This window comes from Anopheles arabiensis, chromosome 3 (genome assembly GCF_016920715.1).
Source record: "Anopheles arabiensis isolate DONGOLA chromosome 3, AaraD3, whole genome shotgun sequence".
Lineage (NCBI taxonomy): Eukaryota > Metazoa > Arthropoda > Insecta > Diptera > Culicidae > Anopheles > Anopheles arabiensis.
In genome coordinates this window covers 46,607,062-46,614,218 of record NC_053518.1, presented here as the reverse complement: position 1 = coordinate 46,614,218, position 7,157 = coordinate 46,607,062, and positions in this window count along the sequence as shown.

Here is a 7,157-nt window from a genome sequence, read left to right as displayed (position 1 = left end):
GCTTTACATTTGCTGAATATCTGTAAGATGTGTGTGTTGAAAATAAATTATCTTCTAATCCATCTTGCACCTTCCTCCCTGGTGGGAGTTTAGCTTAAAATGAGGAGGCTTTAATTACATATATACTTAGCTCATTTCGGCAAGGATATTCTAAGTTAATGATAAAACAGACTTTGAACATCACACTATGTTTTAGACACTTTTGTTAAATTGGTATATGTTTGGCAAATTGAGCTAGCACAAAGTCGACACAAAGCATTGTTATACATTCTCATGTCCTGTTATGTTTTTTTTAGCCTTATGAGGGTGTTCTCTTTCATTCATGATCGACATGTTTCACTGTGTAAATAATTTTAAATTTTAAAAGGGATGTGCTTTGCTGATTTATTCATTTATAATGTGTGGATAATAAGTTATATTTCAATGTTTGTATTCTTGTAAAACACTTTCTAACATTTGAAACAAATTATGAAGGTCTAGCCCTCAATTAAACTAAATATCAAGTCCCGACGCATAAAGATAAAAAACAACTACGAAAAAGATACAACACCACACATTTCGCACGTGAACGTATAACAAATCCAAACATTCTGCTCCAGCCGTCCAGTAGCTATGTCACAGCTAGCCTGTTGCACAACGTAAATACTACCAACGTTATCTGGTCAGCTTTTCGTACCTAAAAAGATTTACAGATCGGCCGAACAAAAGAAAAGAAAACATGTCAGTAGCCGAAATGTCGTGTTTCCTATTTGCATACCAGTAGCGAAATGGCGGTTTTATATGGCAGACAAACATTATTTAGACATTTTATACGCCACTTTACTTGTGAGATAAATTTAAAAATAGTTTTATTGTACTGTTTATGATTTGAACTGCTTAAACCATCTTCATGCTTACAATTATTAACATAAACCTCACACGTGACTCTTACTCATCATGCGCAACATTTTTTGAATGAAAAATATAACCTCTCATTGTGTCAATTTTCAGCGTATGGGAATATCTATGGCTTAACGGGAGATGTACAATCAACATGTATTTATATTCTGAGTTCTAGGTATCCTAAATTTTGTTGAATACGTTTTATGTTAGGTTGAATGTACTGTTGTTCAAATGTGTTTGAACATGTCGCCCAATTCCGTTCTTTTTTTGAATAATTTGTTTGAGATATCATGAAAGCATATCAACGTACACATTAAAAACACATACGGAAACTGGAAATAAATCGTGGGATGGATTCAAAAATTAATATGTAAAATAAAAAATAAGTGTTTCCGACTCAAAGCCATGCATTTAACCGTTGCGGTAAAGAAAATTATTCATGGAAAATCCTGTTATATTCAGCAAGCTTGCATACTTCTCCAACTACACACCCATCACTACCCATCTGAGATATTAAGGGTTGATTAGCGATACAAATGGGAAGATAAGTTAGTGATTGTTACGATTTTTTCATTCGTTCTGATACATTCAAGGTTTAGAATGGCAAGGTCCATCCGGGGCAAGGGCAAGGTCCATACAGGGTTTGAACCCATGACGGACATATATTGCTTAGTTGTTCGTGTTGACTAGATGTGTGCCAAATGAACCAGAACTGTACGGTTCAATCAGTTCACGTGAAAAAATGAATTAAAAATGAATGAATTGTTCACAAGAAAAGGACGCTATGGTACTTTTGATGCCTCAAAATTTAAAAAAAATCATGATAATGAGTGCAAACATTCGTCATCATCTTGCAATAATGAATAGAAAAACCTACCAACATTCACAAATTAAGAGAAAAAAAAAACAAGAAATGGTCCATTTAAAACAGTTTGTGTGATAAGTTTGATACAAAGCCTTGTAATTTTCATTGCAAACAATAAATGTACAGGCTATCATCAAGTTTTGTACCAAATCTTTTTTTTTTAACTGCTGTGAATGCTAGCAGCACCACATGACATTTTCGCACTGGGTTGTCGATTAAGTGCGACAATCGTCAGCAGTTTCCGTGTCCGTGATCGAGATACTGTGATCGTGCACGAAGCACGATCGGCAGCTTTGGGTTTCATCAACACACGTACAGTGGCCGGCAAAATAAAGTGCCCACTACTTACAATTTAACATTTTTTACATTTTTTCCGAGAAAAATTAAGTTATTGTACTGCTTTATTTTTGAAACATTGTTCGTGATATGCTTAAGAATGTGCAGTACCATACCATGACAAAAATGAGAAGATTGCTTCAAGAAAAATATTCTTTCCAAAATTAATCAAAATCACTGTGCCAAAATAAAGTGCCCACTTATTCATTCTACAGAAAATATTTTTCTAAACAAATATAAAATCAAACTTATAATATACGTGTTTCTCTCACATTCTTTACATGTTCGAGGATCTTTGATATAATTTATTTTGTTTTTATTCCCATATTTTTTGTCATTGAATCTTCTTAAGTGTATTTCAGAGGTTTAACATATTTCTTTCCTAATCACGTCATTTTCACCACATTTACATCAAAATTTGCACACGATATCTCGATAGGATTAAAATTAAGACTAAGTGGGAGCCATTAAAGAAGTTTTATTCGATTCGATTGAAAAAAAAATAAAAATCTTCGTGTATAGCTTGAGTCGTCTTCCTGTTGGAACATTAATGTATTTACTAACTCCGTATTTTTCACAGAAATCAGATAAATTCACATAGGATGCGTATATAGGTATAAGCTTTCATTATGCTGTCAATTAATACCATGCTCCCCACTTCTCGTATAGAAAACCGCTCCCTGGTCATCACATTGCACCCATCAGTTATTAGATATTTTTGAACATCAGTTATAATTTGGACTCATCTGTCCAAATACCAGTTTTTCAACAATCTAACGATATATTTGCATGTTCTTGATCATATCGAAGCCAATTGGCTCGGGCGAGGAGCTTGAAGGACCCCACATCTAACGGGCAGTAAAATAAGAAATTGGCAATGTGATAGCTAGGGTGTGTTTATCTTTAGAAGTAGCGGGAAAACTGGTCTGAATCGAAAGTACAACTATGGTTGATGCCTATTTTAACATCCTTCATCAATACTTTGGGATATTTCTTTAATAAAAAAAGGGGTTTGAAAACTAAAAACATGTTCCTGTAGGCTAACATCTCCACACACAATAAATACAAAAAACATTTCTCAACTCGTATCGTATAAAACACCTTGCATGTCCTCCGTAAAGTCTAAATCTTGGTACCATCGAGAATTTGTGGCAGATTATAGGTGCGAAGGTGGATAAAACTGGTGTAACAAACAAATATATAAAATATAAAGCTGGATAACACTGTACATGGAAGTGCTGGCATTCGACGTTAATTGTTAACATGTTAGATCGATAATGTTTGTTTCAATTGTAATTCATATTCATGTATGACAGCACTTAGACTGAGAGACACCCCGCAGGTACTTAATATATAAGATGTTGAATACGGTTCTTTGTTACTGTAGTAGGTTTGATTTTGGATACGGTCACCATGTATTGAGTTCGGAAGATAGTAACGGTCGCCGTGTAATGTGATGATCGTACAACTGTACATCGAAGTAGAATAAAGCATTGTTTCAGCAGACTTTTCGACACTAGATCATCCAGGCGATCATAGAAACGCTGAAGGGGATCCCTTACTGGAAACGTTGGAGTTTATAGGTCTTACCTTGGGTAGGGGGACATAACTGGAACATAATGATAAATCGATAGATGTTGGATGCGAATAGTCCTATCCTGACTATTCACATCTACTGAAATGGTGTGAGGTGTTTGTCGGTGTGTGCCTATGCTGCAGTTTAACTGTATTGCGAAAAAAGGTTTCAACTATTGTTGCTTAAGAATGAATGTTTTCGTCGCTGAGTTTATATGTTGCTATGCGTTCTCGGTTCGCCTAGTTTGCAGCAGTAACGCCTGATTTGCTTATTAGGCGTGTTTCGGGTGTTTTCAATAAGTGTGTCTCAATTTTTTTTTTCCTATGAACGGTATGGTCTGGGTGTGTTGCTATGGTGTGGATTGATTTGCTAATGTGTTATAAAGAATGTGTTGCAATTGTATGATTTGTCTATGCGAAGTGCGTTACAATGTGTCTATAGTTGATAGTGTGTATTATAATAAGTTCTGTAGATAAGTTTTGTAGATATGCTACATTACGATTAAACAATTTTAATTATTTCAGTACGCACTTTTATAGTACCTTAAACTCCACTCCAGTCCCATTGAACAGCCGTTCACTTGCACGACTCAACAACATACCCGACATGGGTTCAAGCCCTTTATGGACCGAACCCTCTATACACATGACTGATTATCCTGCTATGAGTATACCATCAAGTGATAGATAGTTCAGTGCATTAGGCAAGTCTAGGTCAACTGAAGCGGTGCTCTGGTAACAATCGAAAAAGACATTCAACTAGAACAAACGTATATGACGTATATGGAAGTGAAGCATCAAACATCGTCGTCTTCGAAAAACCAACCTGTCGAATCTATCATATACCATACGTTTATGATGTTCGATGTCTTTTTCGATTGGTGCCAGAGCGCCTGGTAAGGTAGTTACGCCAAATAAAAAGAAGAATATTATGCTGTTCGGCCGGTTTCGTGATACAGTCAACTACAGTACAACTCAACAACAACATGCCCGTCATGGGCTCAAGCCCCGAATGGACCATGTTCACATACGTAGGACTGATTATAATGCTGTGGGTAATCAATAAGTCACTGAAAACTAAGCTCACTAGTGGTACAGGCAGGCCTTGACCGACAACGATTGTTGTACCAAAAAAGAAGAAGATTATTCTGTTCATCAGGTGCATCGTTACAAATATAAAATACTTAGACAATTTTAATTAGTTACCAACGCTGTTACACGATTTATACTATGCTTCTAAAGAACTATCTAAAGATCAAGTACTTTGAGTGATATTCGATCGCTAGGAGCTCACTGATATGTTTTATCTAACTACAAATAAGACTCTTTATAGCATCAACCTAATAGAGAAATAAGATAAGCTCAATTTTTCAAACGAGGTAAACCCTTATTCGTAGTAAAAACTATTGAAATATTTTAATGTCAAATTATTCGCCATTACTTCTGTGGGTTAGCAGTTCTTTTTAAGCTGTTGATCAGTTAATTTTAATTTTCGATATTCCACTGATTTAATTAAAGCTCCACTTTTTCATAAGTCTATAGCTTTCAACCTATTTCTAGCCCTTCTACGCCTTTCCATTGCACGAGGGATTTGATTCCTCAGGCTTGTTCATTTGATTTTTGACCATTCCAGCACTTTTGAATGCTAAATTGACTCTGCGCTTGCTTTCCATTTTTTTAGTTTCCATTGTTTGATTTTAACAATTTTGAATCGTTTACTAACTTGCTTTTTAATTATTAACAAATCTCCCCAAAGCCTAATTGATGACCTTTTACAATTTCTACGCGTATTTTAAATCTTGGAACTGTTGGCGATAACGCACACTACATTTGTTTTATTTTTGATTTAATCTGCAACATTGTTTATAGGAATGACATCAAAGAAACGAATTGCTTATTGTTGCACAGAACTCTGCAAGCGTCTGTTATATGTTAAATTTTGAGACATTAATCAGTGAATTGTTCAATAAATTCGCTATATTTGCTTTTGAAGATAATAACAATTAAAAAATAACATATTTTAATTAAATACCCCGTACAATTTGAAATTCTTCCCCGTGGAGGAATCCCCCCTCCACCTACCATCCAGTTAAAACCCAATGCCATTTGCTCTGGCATACTGGCACAGTTGTTTTTATAGAACTTCTTGAACTTCTTTTGTGTTAGCAAATTCTTTCAAATATTCTATTCCTAGTATTGTCTCTATCACATCTCTCCGAGAATTTGATGACTTTGCCATTGATTTTTACCAGTCTTTTGCCAATAAAGTCTTTAGAATATGAAGAGACAACCAAATTTAAATTTCAAATCTAAATGTCTTTGACCTAAGTATATGAAAATGTTGCAGTACTTCAAAGAAATAAATCAATTATTTCATATTTATTTGTTGCAGGCTAGATTTCGAACAGATACAAAAAATGACAAAATACAAAACTCTTAACGTATTGCCATTGAACAAATGTTGCTGCATGTTGTTCATAGACTCGAGCCTAAGTCAATATATTGAAATGCTTAACATTTTATATCGAATACTGCATTCGTTAACATGGTCTTGTGGTACAGTCGTCAACTCGTACGACGTAACAACATGCCCGTCATAGGTTCAAGTCCCGAATAGACCGTGCCCCCATACGTAGGACTGACTATCCTGCTATAGTAACAATAAGTCACTGAAAGCCAAGCTCACTTCACTAGTGGGAACAGGTAGGCCTTGACAGACAAACAGTGGTTGTTGTGCCAAAGAAGAAGAATAATGAATGGAGATTTCTATGGAGATTGGAAGGAAAAGGGAATAACCAATTGGCCAATTGTAAATAATCTGACAAAGCTATTTGTTTAAACTTTGTTCATCAAAGTTTTTACTTGTGTAATGTAACTATTATCCCAAAATGAAATGCAAGGAATTTCTAACAATCAGATTTTTGTATCATATAATATCATGTAAAAACTAAACTGAGGCCTGAACTGACTAAAGTTTTCAGTGGCATTTTGGCCCGCGGGGTAAAATGAGTTTGACATCGCTATTGTAGACATTGATTCCACAAATAAATAAAATCAGGTTTGATTTTTATAACATAAACAAAGTGCATCTAATTATGTTAATATCATCTGCGTTTACATTATGAAAAGGTGTGAAAAGACAGAGCACAAATCATTGAAGAATAAAATAAAAATAAAAGGATACAGCACTCTACCCTAGAAATACATAGTGAACAATTAAAATCAATAGAGCTGATCTGTCATTCAATTGAATGCGATTTGCGATTTGCGACAAAAGACTGTAGCCATCCAAATAACAAACGAAAAATCCCCAATTCTCTGAAATAATCTGATAAGCTAATCCAAATAATCGTCAATGGAGGGTGCTGAGGAAACAAACTCAATAACAAATAAAAGTCTAAAAGTGGCCGAATATCCCTGGAACATTTAGCATGCACATCCATGTAGCAAGCAACGTACCACGTGGGTGCTCGTTGGGGATTATTTCTAACAGAGTTGA